This window comes from Metopolophium dirhodum, chromosome 1 (assembly GCF_019925205.1).
Source record: "Metopolophium dirhodum isolate CAU chromosome 1, ASM1992520v1, whole genome shotgun sequence".
Classification (NCBI taxonomy): Eukaryota; Metazoa; Arthropoda; class Insecta; order Hemiptera; family Aphididae; genus Metopolophium; species Metopolophium dirhodum.
In genome coordinates this window covers 42219946-42236526 of record NC_083560.1, presented here as the reverse complement: position 1 = coordinate 42236526, position 16581 = coordinate 42219946, and positions in this window count along the sequence as shown.

The following is a 16581-nucleotide window of genomic DNA, read 5'->3' as shown; positions in this document are numbered from 1 at the left end:
AACACGTTGTTTGGATAAGGGTCACATAGAACCTTTTGTTTCTAGTAACTTTTTTAATAAGGGATGGATTAAATTGATTCCAAGACTAAAAAATAGAGAAAAATAATCCTTTACAGAACCGATAAAAAAAAAAATTATATATAGAACTCTTTGATTCCAAGCCCGCGTGCTGTACTGTGTTTACTAAGTGTACTATTTTGTGTCCGTGATTTATATTGTGCATTTTATAATATACTTACATACTACTTCATTGTCGATTCGTAAGACTAGTTATTCTTTTAAATGCGTAGTGAAATCATACGGAGAAATGAAATTGCAAAAAGAAACTGTTGGTTTCATTCTTTTTCCAAAGACCATGCTCGGTAAGTATTTTTTATTACATTGATGTTAAGTGTTAACTGTCAAACAAGTTGATGGTATTTGTTAAATATACAACATAATAATGTTACACAGTTACCAAATATTTTTAGTCTTGTAAATAATAAGACAGATATACACAAATTAAAATAAAACAGTGCACAATACATAATTTGTACCAAGTCAGTTGTGTTTTGTAGTATAAATAAACTATTTTTTTATTACACTTTTGGTGTGAAATTTGGTTATAAAGCTGATATTCTATCAAAAAAAAAAAAAAAAATGTGAAATTGTATGGAAAACATCTTGAGAAAAATATGTTTCTAATGATTTTGAGAACAGGTTTAAGCCACATGCTATATCTACACTATTTCTAGGTATGTGAGAACTAATACATTCAACAGAAATAACTTTTAAGCCACTCTTTATTTTGTATTTGTATTCAGATTGAAAAGGTGATTGTGATGTGAGTACCAACGCCTTGAGAGCGGCTGTCTAGTGATACGGTTGGAATCTGCACCAATTAAACTAAAACAGTGTGGCTCAAACACTCAACTATATATTACTGATGATTCAGGTAAATTAATTTTTATATTCATTTTAAAATTTTGATTACTAGTTGAGTAATTTATATAATATCTGTTCCCACACAACAACATTGGCTTTGGAAAATGTATTTGAAAATAAACTTGCAGCGAAATGTACGTCATTCATTTGAGCAGTAGGTATCCTTTACAGAAATTGTATATGCTACTTTAAAAACATTTGGTTTATTTAATTTCATTAGTGTTGTACTGGCTAAATGAACCCAGGGGCACACTGGAAATGTAAAAGACTACTGGCCTACAATTACAAAGTACTCCACATTCGTGAAAATTCAGAGGAGTAATTAGTATTTTTTTTGTCAAATGCGGCTCTGGGTAGTGTCAAGTTTAAACTATTAAACTGATATCAATAGGTCTTATTTATAGTTCTATACCCATAGAATATAATATTCAAAATTCTAATTTAAAACAGTACTTGTTTTTAATGTTTATTATAATTGGGCTCTTATATTTTATAAACAATCTAATTCATATTTTGTAAATTACTATTTATAGTTTGCATTGAATTCAATCCAGATTATTACTGTTATTGTAGATTCCTATATTTTACTACTTAATAATGGTGAAATCCTATTAAACTCAACAAATATGGAATATCTACATACATTTGATGATTTTAAGTCAATAAGGTATTGTACCATATAATTGATCCATTATAACAATACCAGCTATGTCTTGAACTGTAAATTATAATTTATTACAGTCAAATTATTTATTTTTTAAATATATATTATTATAAATTATAATCTATCACAAATTATGCCTAGTGTAGATAGATTCCACCAATGAAATATTATCGAGGGGTATCAATTTATAGTATTCTATTATCAAATTCAGAATTTTGAATTGTGGATGATAAAGATTTAATTATGGCTACCTCACTGTGAGCAATGCATGAATAAATTAAACTAAAAAATGTTGTGGTCACAAATTGTGTTTTAAAGCTTTGTCTGCTGAATTAAATATTATCTATGTGAATGTGTTGATATCACATACATTATTGTTTGAAATAAATTATTACATGTTAATAACAGTGTGTTTTCATAGTTATTTTTTAAATATTTTCATGAGTTTATTTATGATATCGAATATTTTTTTATCTTATATTGTATATTTATGACATAGGTACTTACGTTTAGAACTTCAGTAAATAATTCAACTTAATTAAGCTCTAGGTATACTTTTTGGAAAAAAAGAAACGTTAATAATTGTATTATTATCTTGATATGCAGTTTGTAGTGTATTCATTTAATTTAAAAAAAACCTCTGGAGTTTTTATTATTATCAGTTTTATTTTCATTGTGTTACCTACGGAAAGTTTTAGGACACAGTTTATCTTTTTAAATACTGATTGGGATTAACTATGTAACAAATGTCCACAAATTATTCTAATCACATTTTTATTTCAGAAATTTAACTTCATCAAAATGTTATTTTGGAGTGGTCAACAACTATGATGATCATATTGATTGTACCTTTTCTATTTAATTGATTGTTGTTGAAACGTCTATTGAGTATAATTTTAACTGTGGATATAAAAATTAAACAAATAAAAAAACTTAATGCTGTCCCGCTTTGATATCTGATTAGATCTTTTGACCACTTTTAACATTTTAATTTGATTTTGTCTTTCAAGTTTATATTAGTTTAAATTTAAAAAAGTGTAAAATATCAAATCAAATAAATAGGTACCTTATGAAAATTATGTCACATACTATGGAAACCATTACCCGTAGTAATGGAGCCTTCCAGTTCAACAATTTAAATACTAAATAGTAGAAGTACGTTGTTACAAAATGTTCGTAGTTAGCTTAATGATATTTAGTTTCAGGCATTTAGCTTAAACCCCAGCCATAATAAATACAATATAATAACAGTGGTTTAAACTAATCTTAACTTATATTAAATTAAAAATTAAAAATAATAAGAGAATATGTCAAAAGAACTATATTTTAATAAACTAAATATAATAAAAGCATTTCTCTATTGAATGTAATGGATTTTTAGTATTTTTCAAAGGACATTGTAACATTATATTAAAAGCCCTGTATTAAATTTTTCGAAACTTTTTTTCATACCTACAGACTACCATAATCCTAAAATAAAAGGCTAGAAAACTAGTTTAAAGTGGTAGTAAAATATCCAGACTGACAAACCGTTTCCACTCAGAATCGTTTATCGTATACAATGATAAGATATCATTGAATTCATATTTAATACAATACATTATACAGTGACCTACTTGTACAGCAGAGCGACATCCATTTAACCACTTTTTATTTTCAAATTAAAATGTTTTAGCACACAGATTGCCATATGCATATAACTATACCATAACATTTTCAGTATATTATTTGAACTCTTTTTTATTTATAAACATACAATCAAATGTTGAAAGTTTAAGAATTTTTTTGTAGTTCAAATGTATGAAATATTTCCTTTTTATTGGTTACACTTTAATTATTATAGTCTATCGATGTAATTGCTTAGATTAATTTTGTTCTTCATAAAATTAAAGGTTATATTTATAATGATAGATTCTTTTTGTTTTAATAATATTTTAATAATTACATCGATAAATGCATAAAATTGTATCATAGTGTAACTCTTCATATTTAAGAAAAACAATAATTATCGAACTAGTGAAATTTAAATATGAGAATGGTAAATGTCATTACTTAAATATGATTAAATGTTTAATTACATTACTACATCTCCAAGGAATGAAATATATATTGTTGCGTGCACTCAACTTGCAGGAGAAGGGGACACTTATGCAAGTATTCATCAACTTTATTTAATTGATAATAATAAATAATAAGTGGCAACATTGCACAGAAAAACGAACGTGATCTTGTTTTTTTTTTGGGGTAATTTTAACAATCCACTGTTTGATCAAAATCGTACTGAATCGTGTTCCCAAAAAGGTATAACGTATGGAATCTTGCTTTACTGGTACGTCATAGCATAGAGCTATAGGCTGGGTGGGGTAGTCGGATTCTCCGGATTTTCGGGGTGCACAGAACATACCAAAACGATCACCACGTGGTTTATCAGATTTGCACACCTACGCCAACCATTCTGATTCAGCTCCAAAAACGAATACACAGTGTGTAAAATACAAGGTTAATTTTATAATATCAGTAGCCTTATTCTGAATACATTTATTTGTGTTTTGTATTCTTTAAAAAAATACATGTTTCCGATCCAGAAAAAAATTTTTAAATTTCTAACAAGACTTATTATAAATCGAGAACTTTAATTTTATTCTTTGAACGAAATATAGTATTGGCCCATGATATGATTATTTTTATAAACACCAATGTGTTTTATCCCGTATGGCACGTATCGGCTGTATCATATGTGGTCAAAATTTATAAAAAACTTAATTAATTTTTCAGTACGGGGCCCCCTTATAAATCTGATCCACGGGCCTTTGGTGTGCCTACTAGTGGACACTGGATAAGTTACGAATGATTTAAAACGTATTCAATTTATATAAGTAGGTAATTAGGTAATAAAGATTAAATCATTCGTTTGTTATTAAAATTTGCAAATATATAAATTATTAATAAGATTGAACAAAATTCCAGCATCAAAGTTTCCGAGTATGGTCCGAATTTTAGACGAGAGCAGACTGTATCTATGTTTTGAATTCTAAAGGTGATACATTTTGGAAAATAAATTAATACAAATACTATAATAAATATGATACTTATAGTTTTGTACTGGTAGACAATTTCATTTATATACTATATTTGATATTTTGGTGGCCATAATTAGAAATATACAGTCATTTCGTATAGTATTGACTTTATATTTATTTGAATACGATAATATTATTAGAAAGAAAATAAAATAAAATAAAATAAAATAAAATAAAAAAATAATATAATAATATAATACAAAGAGTATTATAATATAATTTAAAATTATACAGAAACTAGTTTAGACGACTAGGTGATTTTTTAAAAGTTGTCTTGGCATCCTTCTTCCACATTGTGGGCCGTGTGGGTGAAAAATTCGCAAGGTTTGCTTCTGCTTTCTCTCTACCTGCCTTAGCCTTATCCAAATCCAATTGGTCCGACGCTTTTTGAAGATTGGATGATGGTTTTCCATCTTTTGAAGAAGAAGAAGATGAAGGATACATGTCGTTGGTAGTCTAAAACAAAACGATGAGATCATAACAATTATATTAAACATTAACTTAAATATTAATTATTGATGTATAAAAAAATATCAATAATGTTTATGTTTACTATAATAGTTGTCACTTGTTGGTCTTATAAAAAATAGAAATGTTAGGCAGTAACATTACGTTGTTTGGTTTAAATATTTTTATCCGTGCGTAATGGGAATTACATTTAAAAATTTAAGTATAGAACGTAACTTGTTTCAACATGTAAAAAGAAATATCATTTGTACCAATATTAATATATAATATATATTTTAAAATATTGAAAATCCTCATTTTACATATAATCGTAAAAATCTAAATGTATGTTTTTTGCAAAAAAAAACTGTTTTGCAGTATAATTTACGATATTGTTTTCTAAGTGCTAACAATAAAAGGTCATGATTATAGCTAGGAATGTAATTTCCTAATGAAACCCAAAATATACCCTAAATTAATGTGTATATGCCATAAAAATGCAAAATCATACACTTAATTTAAATTAGTTTTAAAAAAAAAATATTTTTTCGAATTAAAAAGTTTCCTATTATTTCATAATTTCTATTTTTTAAGTATACTTTTAACCTGAAAAAAAAATTATTCTCATTTAATTTCCCATTATACTCTCAATTTCTACGTCATACGGAAATATGGAACACTTCGAAAAATTACTATGTATAATATTTGATAAGGGAAAAACAGCACACGTTTAAATCAAGGTTATTATTCTGAGTAAAAACCTTAAAAAAATTTGAAAAGATAGCTGTTTTGTGTTAAATTCCCTTAAAAACAATAAAATGATTTAAGAAATTAAATATATGAACTAAAATTTGAAAATGATTAAAAATCGCAAAATATAAACTTTCTTTTTTGAATCAAAGTAAATACATGACACATTGTAACTGTAATATGAATTTATACTGTAAATACATACAATGGTTGAGTCAATTTTAGGAACAGATCATCAGCACAGACATATTAAGAATTCTTAATAAAATAATTAAATGGATTCCATCCCATCTGTGTGTTCTTACCATAATATAAGTACATATCATATGCCTAATATCCTACTCATTTGAATTCAACATAAAAAGCACTTTCAAATTAAATTTTTTAATTTTAATAATATTGAATTTAAAAAAAGGTTATGCAAATGTAAGGAAGTCGTTTTTAAGAGAATTTCATGACAAACTCAAACATATTATCTGAAATGTAAATAAGTAAGACACGTAAATAAGTTAGATTGAAAAAATATCGAGACACATAATAATTATCATAAATATTTTTTATATAACATTATGCAGAGACACCTAGTAATTGCTTATATGAATATTATTTAAGTGCAAGTTTTTTTTTGAAATACAATTTTTAAAAATAATCTTTATCAATAAACGAAAAACAAAATCATAATATATTTATCATAAATTAAATATTATAAATAAACGATTATTGTATAATATACACATTGTAATATCAATAGCATCTATGAAAAAAATAGAAAGTATAGTAGGTACAATTATAATCACAGTAGTGTCATAAACACAAAAATATAATTAAGGTTACATAAAAAAAATGAAAAAATATTATCTTTAACGATTGAAATAGTTGTATTAATCTAGACACTTTTACACGTATAACCTATCCCGCTTTAAATTAGAGTCACTTAAACACATTTTCTAACTCATATTATTTTTGATTTTAGTGATCACAACATCCGACAATCGTCTTATTTAAGTAATACGTATTATTACCAATGACTATATTTATAACATTCTAGTTTATTGAAGATGTTGACTTAACACCAAAGGCTAAGCTAACACTAAACAACAAATTTACTCGAAGATGATTGAAATAAGCATAACCTTTGAGATTCGAAAATGTCATTGTTTACGTACGACAGTATTAAATAAGCAAATAATGTATTTTACAATGAATTTACAATTTTTAATTTATTAATTACAACATTTATACAGAAATCAAAAATTAATAAAATATCTAAAAGTTAATATCATTAAATTCAAATATCAAATAACTTTTTAACGTCCAATAAAACCGCCTCTGCAGAAAAAGCATTTTCAAAAGATATTTTGCTAGCTGAAGCAATCTGCATGTTGAAAACCGAAGCATATTTTACATAACAGATCATATTATGTCCCGATGAAAAAACGGATCAAATTGTCACCTTATATAAATAAAATCAATATTTCTTACCGTTATAAAAATGGTGTAAAAATGAATTGTTGTCTTTATATTGATATACAAGGGAGCAGAAGATATAACAATACAAAATACAGAAATATTTTAATGTTGAACATATATAAACTGAGTTTTGAATAAACGCCTATCGATTTCGGGATGGGTTTTTATAAAGAAATCTTATCGATGATTCATTCCTTGAAGATCTAGTAATGTAATTAAAGACTTAATCATATGTAAGTGATGACATTTACGATTCTCATATTTAAATGTCACTAATTCGATAAATTTTCTCAAAGCTGAATAGTAAATAATATGTAAACCTTAACGCTTATCAATTTTCGGGATGGGTTTTTATAAAGAAATCTTATCGATGATTCATTCCTTGTAGATGTAGTAATGTAATTAAATACCTAATCATATTTAAGTGATGACATTTACCATTCTCATATTTAAATGTCATTGATTCGATAAATTGTCTTTATTTTGATACACAAGAGAGCAGAATACATAACAATACAAAATACAGAAATAATTTTATGTTGAATATAACTATGAACTGAGTTTTGAATAAACGCTTATCGTTTTTCGGGATGGGTTTTTGTAAAGAAATCTTATCGATGATTCATTGTTCAGCGATTTCGTAATGTTACTAAATATCATTTAAGTTAATTTTAGTGATGAAATATACTAATCTCATATTTAATTTAAATTGTACTGTAGGTGTAGGAACGGTTGGATGAAATAATGACAATATCGTCTTGGCAAGACACATTTTATTAACGAAATACAATATAATATATATATATCAGCGCGTGTTGCGTCGACGATGGTCAGGCAAAAGCTGCCTGCCACCACCACCGCTGGCCGGGCCGGCAGCTCGTGACGCCGGCGGCGACCAGATCGGTTGTCGGTCGTCATCTCGCGGACGTCGATGGAGACACCGTGGTCGTTGCGATTGCCGAGTATCTTCCCTGTGCTGGATTGAGTTTTTTGCTGGCGTAGGACATGGTTTTCCTGTCACCACTCTCCCCCCGCTGGAAGAGCACGGCACAAAACGCTTGCGTCGGTCTGTAGATTGAATGGCTGACCCGGAAGAGGAGGCCAGAGCCGTAGTGGGGACACCAAGGACTCCTTCAACTTCCGGAACGCCTTTTGCTTAATTTTTGACCAACGCCATTTGGTCCCTTTGGACAACAGACTCGTGAGTGGTGCTGTAATCTCGGCGTAGTGTGGCACGAACTGACTGTACCAACCACAAACGCCTATAACACCCGTAACACGTCTTTTGTCTTCTTTGGAACTAGTTATTCCTGAATCGCCATCAGTTTCTCCGGTTCCCGGTCCATTCCTTCACCGTCCACGACGTGACCTAGGAATTTTATCTGTGCCACCCCGAATGCACATTTTTTTGGTTGGCACGTCAGACCGTAAGACTGGAGTCGCTCCAAGACTCTCTGCAAGTGGTTTAGATGTTGATCGGGACTCTCCGAGTATACCACAATATCATCCAAATAAACCAACACAAATTTACCAACTAACTCACGGAAGACTTCGCTTACCAAGCGACAGAATGTGGCGGGGGCGTTTTTAAGTCCAAAAGGCATTACTCTAAACTGGAATAATCCTCTTTGGGTCCTAAACGCCGTGAGTGGACGTGTCTCTGGTGAGAGACCCACCTTCCAGTATCCTGATTTCAAATCCATGGTGCTGTAAATCTCCACTCCACACATTCCTCGGACCATGTCATAGAGGTCCGGCATAGGGTGAGCGTCTGACTCCGTCTGCATGTTCAGACGGCGATAGTCAGCGCAAAATCTACGTGAGCCATCCTTTTTCTTCACGAGTACAACTGGTGCAGCCCATGGAGCAAACCCATGCTGGGTTCAACAAAACCCTGTTCCTCCATGTCTCGCACCATTTCGGAAATCACCTCGTTTTTCTCTCGGCAGTACCCGTAAACGTTTAGCTTTACCGGATTTGGATCCTTGAGACGGATCTGGTGCTCTATCACCCGAGTTCTGCTACCTCTCCGGAGAAAAACTCCAGAATCGTTTTTCGGGATTGGTTTTTGTAAAGAAATCTTTTCGATGATTCATTGTTCGGTGATTTCGTAATGTTAGTAAAGATCATTTAAGTTCATTTTAGTGATGATATATACTAATCTCATATTTAATTAAAATTGTACCATGTACCTACAAACAATTTTAATATTAACATGGTAAACTTTTTATGAAGGTATCTATGGTTATTTGTTTTGTAAGTATAACAAAATAACCAAATGATCAAACTATATATCTATTTTTATATTTTATTCTTAAAGTTACTTTAAATTATTATATGACTCTTTTTCGATTTTGGTGATTTAATTTTCTAAATTTATATAAAATTAGTTACGTATAATTGCCATCATATAACACGTATACATGGTACTTATTACAATATAATATATAGTATATTATGATATGTTTTAATACAAACGTCTCAGTTTTGTATCGGATTATTGAGATCTTGAAATTATTTATTATATTTTTTGTAAATTATATCATTGTTAAATGTTATATATTGTAAAATATTTCAAGAACATACTTTTTAAGAACTTTACTTTAACTATCATCCCATACATATTTAATATATGTTATGCTCATCATAGTCAATATTTGTATTATCATAATTGTTTTGTTCTTAAAAATATATCGTGTTGAATTCATTTTTAAGGTCATACTTAAAAAATTCAAAAGAAAATGTAAAAGTATTTGTGTATTATAACAAAAACTTTATAACAAAAAAATAATAAATATTTTGTATTAATTTTAGAAATCAGACGTGGATAATACAACGAAATATATTATCTGATATTTATAATAATATAGATACAACTATAATTGTTAATTATATATTAATATATACCTCAATACATTATATTTGAACATAAAATGATAAATTATTTGAAAATACCTATTACGAAAACAGTTTTATAATACCCAGAAGTCAGAACACACTATAGTTTAGTACCTAAACCATTATTTTATGCCATGTTGACTAAAACCACTTAGTCTTACTTAATATTATAAGTAACCGTAAAACACTATAATAAAATAGTAGACCAATGGTTATATTATACATTACTTTGATATGTACTTTACATTAAATGATATTATATTGGAATAATATTGTATACAGTTTTATATTATACTAGTTGAAAAAATCTTTTTAATTTAAACTTTATATAACCAAAAAACAATTGTATTCCATTTATTTATCTTTATTTATAATTTATTTCACATTTATTTAACTTTTACTAACAAAAAAAAATATATCTAACCTTGTTTAGTTTATAATGTATCTAAATGTTTTCTACACATTAGAACCTTAATTTTCATCAGACAGTTTTTTTTATAACATCATTACATCATATCATTTAGTATTGGTGACTAAGACGTAATGCCAGTTGATATTTGAGACACCCCCTATTCCCCCTCACGTTCTGGTCTTCAAATCAGCTGATTTCGCTATCGTATTCAGCAGGCCCGATTCTATAATAGTTATAAGAATTCAAAAAAGCTAAAATAGGTGAAATCAAATCGTCAGTAACTCATAGACTATACTAATTATTAAAATACGCATACACAAAATTTCGATGTCGTTACCTAGTATTTTTTATTAAACAAATTCAGTGGTGTAATAATTAAGACCCGGACACAGATTATAGTAATATTATATTATAATCTGTGGCTGGATTTGTGTGAAAAATGCAGTAAGTTTTGGAAACTCATAGGTTATACTTTTCAAGTACAAGATCTGTTTCTTACATCAGAAAATTGAAAACATAGGTACACTTTTGTTTTGCATTTTTAGGAGTTTTGAAATTTTTTTAATTGTTACTTAATTGTATTAAATGTTAGTGCATGTTTATACATTATATGCATTTTCAAATTAAACTTAATGGGTATACGTTTTTCAAAATATTAGTTCAAGAAATTTCGTTTCCATTATCATGCATCATTTATCGAAAGACGACAGTTCTATTTTATGATTTCGGCGTGTCGATAACGTATTTATCTAACAACAGTCCGATTAATGGCTAATGTCAGTGTTCGGACTTATTTAGATAAATTTATCTAATTATTGTGTTAATTTAATTTACAATATTCGTCATAAGTCGTTATTAGTGATAATTAAAAATCTACAGTAATTTTTTATGAGCAATGAGCGTCTGACATTAGAATCTCGATAAAATTCGTTAAAAATTAAAATTACAAAAATTTGCCAATTATTTTGTGTTAGAAATTCAAAAAGTTTTGGATTCTGAGGGGAGCGATAAATGTATTGATTTTACAATGATGTGTGTTTTTTATATCTTTCAACACAGTTCGTTGTGCATTTCATTCGGTATGTCTTACCCGCTTTTTTTATTTAGGTGGACAAATTTATGATGAATCTTGTATTACACTTTCAAAACTTAGATTTAAAAAGAAAATTGTTATAAATTATTAATTAAAATAATTTGCTAACTTTCATATTTTGTTCTATATTTTATCAACATTTGAACTTTAAATACTTATAAAAAAAGAATTGTGGAATTTTTTAATACTTTTCAAACGTTATTGTAACAATATATTAGAAGCTATTGTATTAAATTTTCAAGCTTTTTCAGATTTTTCTTGTCCGTAAACAGTTTAAAACAAAGCAACATTTTTATCGAGTAGAAAATTCTAGTTCAATAAAATCGATTTTGTATGAAAATTCCCGTTTTTCCTTAATTTGTATGTTTTTTTCCCGGATTTTTTGAAAACTATTGGAATTATGACATCTCAAATGTACCAACTAAATTCACTTCTTCATCGAACAAGATACTGTTGAAAGAAATGGAAGCAGTTTTCCTGCCCCAAACGGTGACGACAGACACAATAAAAAAAAACACACATCATTGTAAAATCAATACAATATTTGCTCCACTTAAAATCTAATACACTTGAAAAAATATTTTTTATTTTTCATTGATTGCCAAGACTCAATAATAAATTATAAATTATATTAATATGTATAAGAAATAGATTTTTTTAAAAGATGTAAATCTTATATTCTAAACATTATTAGCTATTTGTAGATTCTGAGCGGAGAATAGATATTTATTTTTAATATTTTAATTTAATAATTTGTTTTTGTGTCTGTCATCACGATTTGGTGCAGTAAACAGCTTTGATTTTCTTCAACAGTAACTTGCTGGATGGGAAAGTGAATCTAATTGGTGCATTCAGGAGTTCAATATTCACAATAGTTTTCAAAAACACCGGAAAAATCGAGAAAATGAACTTTGGTTTTTGGTGTAACTCTAAATGTTAATTAAACAAATGGTCGTAGATACACACTGAGATTTTCACTTGGATTCGCTGATTTTCAATGGTTTCTATTAGCATTTTCTATACTTAATACAATTTTCAAAAAATTTAAACTTATTTACGGACAGTTTAAAATTTTATTTATGTATCTCCTAAATAATAGGAAGAATTATAGATGGCTTATTGTAACTTCTAGGTATTCAATTTAAAAACTATATACTTTATTTTAAATATTTTATTCATGATGACAGAAAGGTTGGTGTGAAGTTAGCGGCACTTTTTCAAAAATTCGTATAAAATAAATGGTGGTTCAACAAATGGTGGGACCTTTCCAATAACTTCTTATCTGTACGTATATAATATTTACTCAATTATTTTTTATCATCCACCTCTAATACCTAAGCTGTGAATGTGAGGTGGTAGCGTCTTCAAATTTGAAACCAATTATAATTTATTTTTATTGAAAAATTATTATTAAACTCAATACAAAATGCATTAGAGGTTTTGTTCAAATAAGAAATCAAGGAAATTACCAATGCGGAATTTTTGTATCAAAGGAAAAAAAATAAATAAACAATTATTATACTATGTATTTAAATTATTTACTGGTAGTAAATAATTTTCAGAGAATATACTTACTTAGTTGATTGATAATAACTTACTATTATAGGAAGTACCTAACTATATTTATATTGGAATAAATATAACAACTTTTCTGTGTAAATATAGTGAAGTTCCCGAGAAATATTTTATACAAAAGAGAACATAATATTATTTATTAATTGTCGTTGATAAGTCATTGAAATGCAAACAAATTTGCGATCAGAAAATTGAAATTAATTGCTCCAAAATGAATACTTTGTCATACTACTCATTGGTATGCGTCTATATAATAGAAAACGCTTACTATCTATAATTCGTTTTTGTATGATAGTACCTACATACCTACGAATATTAATTTTTTACGCAAGAAATTTTGCTTGGATCTAGTGTTGATTTTTTGTTTTTTTTTTCTCAACGACCGTGATATTTTCAAAACCCAATCCCACCGATTTGTAGTATTTTTGTATTCCAGATAGATTTTGATAAAAACGTAGAAAATAGTGCATATAATATTAAATGGCTCAAAAGTAAACTGCATTAAATGTAAGAGTAATAATATTATTATAGTTCATACGTAACGGTAGTCATTATTTATAAATACCGGTAATTGGTTCTTAACCGGTTAAAACATATTACGTTATTATAACATTTTACGTTAGCTGAAAAATTGTCACGGTAACCGGTAACTGATAACCGGGAGTACAAATAGGTTTAAAATAACAGTAACCGATTATAGGTTCCCCAAAATTCCGGGAAATTTCAAGCCCTGATACCTACCCGTATTATATATTTTGTACACTACTCTGGATAACAAATTAGTTGCACGGCGTATTGTATAGGCAATATAGGTACATATGTGCATTGAATATAATTAATTCAATAAATATTCAATATTAATGAGGACACTTTTTAGTCTTCGTCAATAATATATTTTAGAACTATGCTTAACTAATACATTAGTTTGGCATTTTCGGTTATAATATGAACCATTTATGAGGAAATATTTAATTTAATTTTCAAACCTTGGCTCGCCAGATCGTTGTAACAGACCATATCAACTAATAATACCTATTTGTTACAGACTTCTGTGGGCGGATCCACACCTAGATAGCTATGGAGGGGGGGGGGGGTTATTGACCCAGGAACTTAGGCCATTGAGTGGTTTTTAACTGGGGGGGAGGGTTCTGTAGGTTTTCAACGCGTGTGTTTTAGTTTAGCAGAATTTTCAAGTGGGCACCCCCAGGTATCTGTCATACCCAAAAATACTGTAATTACTGGACACAGTAGAACTTCACTCGTTACAATTACATTTTTTATGTTTTTATTTTTATTTTTGTTTGCCCAAAACTCATACCATAATTAAATTTCTTTTAAAGAGGACCCCAAAATTTGTCCATTACATTTTTTATTTTATTGGCAATAACATATTTATCCGAAAATACTCATTGTGACCGCTGCGACAATATGAGTAGCCTCCCACACCGACCGGTACACACACACACACATACACACACACACATACATATGCACTCATCCCTAGCATTTCATTGTAATTTATATTGTTTAATTTTGTATTAATTATTTTTAAGAGTAACATAACATAATCTAACCGCCAGATCGCCGGACCACGATATATAACACGACCGCCTAAATTATTCAGTTCTGTTCACATAACCAAAATCACACGATCGTCACACGTCGAAATTGTTACTACAGTAGGTTACAAGTGGGTCACAGTATAATGAATTGTATTAAATTTGAATTAAATGATATCTTATCATTGTATACGAAAAACGATTCTGAGTGGAAACGGTTTGTCAGTCTGGATATTTTATATTGTTACTAGCTGATCCCGTGCACTTCATTACCTGTTAAATGTACAAACTATATACGACTCGAACTTTGTTCAATGCGTTATTTAATATTCGGTGTATGGTGTACAAAATTAATCTTAATTTTTCCATTGCCCGGAATAAAAATTCTGGTTCACAGCAGTATATTATTAGTTAGGCAATCTACCTGCGGTTAGGTTAGGCATCACGAACCCACGGAGTGTATGATTTAACTCTTAAGTACCAAAGTTATTACAAGTTTGACGTATTCTACGTATGGTGAATTACGATTATAATCAATTAATACAAAATCCTAACCTAACCTGTTGCGTCACTGTTGTATTTTTGAAAACCAAATTTCCAAATTTTCCGCTAGATTTTTCTAAAATTTTTTTTCATGGAAACCTTTTCTGTGATATACTCTTTTGTTTAAAAAAAAAATATTCTAGAAGATCTGATAAGTATATCCAGTGTTTACCCTTTACATGCAACTCGTCATGAGTCTGCAATAACCCTCCGATAACTGCTCATTTAGTTTGGACATGTTGGAAACTGAATATGAACTCAACGAGGGTAAGTATTTATTTTATTACAATGATCATACGGTAAATCTGATGCCCTGGTTTGGTAGATAATATCTATGCTGCTGATTCCCAGCTTAGCTGATGTGATGATATGATTTGACGATTTGTTATGAACAATTAAATAATTGGATGGTTGAATAAAATGTAATTTACCAATAATGGGCCACTAAATCACGTTTAAGAGACCACTATTGACTCTATAAATGTTTAGTGATTGTTCATGCAACTCGTCATGCAACAATACCATTCACTGAATACTCAATAGCTTAACGACCTAGGTATATTAATGAATTCCCAAATGCTTAAAGTGTACTAGTGTAGATACGTTAGGCCATTGCTATTTTTAATATGGAATTATTGTATTATTTAAAAATATAATTATTATTGTATTTCATATGCTTGACACTTAGATGCTACGCTGACTTCTAACTTCTAACTTCTAAGACATTCGAACCCGTGTAATTCTCATAAATATAGGTTCTGGGCGTTTGGGCAGGTTATGTCTTTTGTGAACTCCTACAGGCTACAAAATTGGATTAGCTCTTGTTTGTCAATTATGCAGCAGTGTAGTGGCGTGGCGAACGGTAATTTCAGAGGCCTTCGCCTCTGAGATTTTTCTTAAATAGAGGGGTGGGTGGTAGCTATTGGGTCCCCTAGTAAATTTAATTTTATATTCTCAATAGGTATTCAATAACGATCTGAAATATAACTTGTTAATTGATAATTGTAACTGACTCTGGAAAATTTTTAGTTCACCACGCCACTGCAGCAGTGGATTAGTTGCATGGGGTTTAATCACAAATCACTGTTCCTTCGTCATGTGTTTGTGTTTCTCAAGGAGTATTTATTTATTTCTTATTTATTTCCTGTTGATAAATAGAGCGTCTT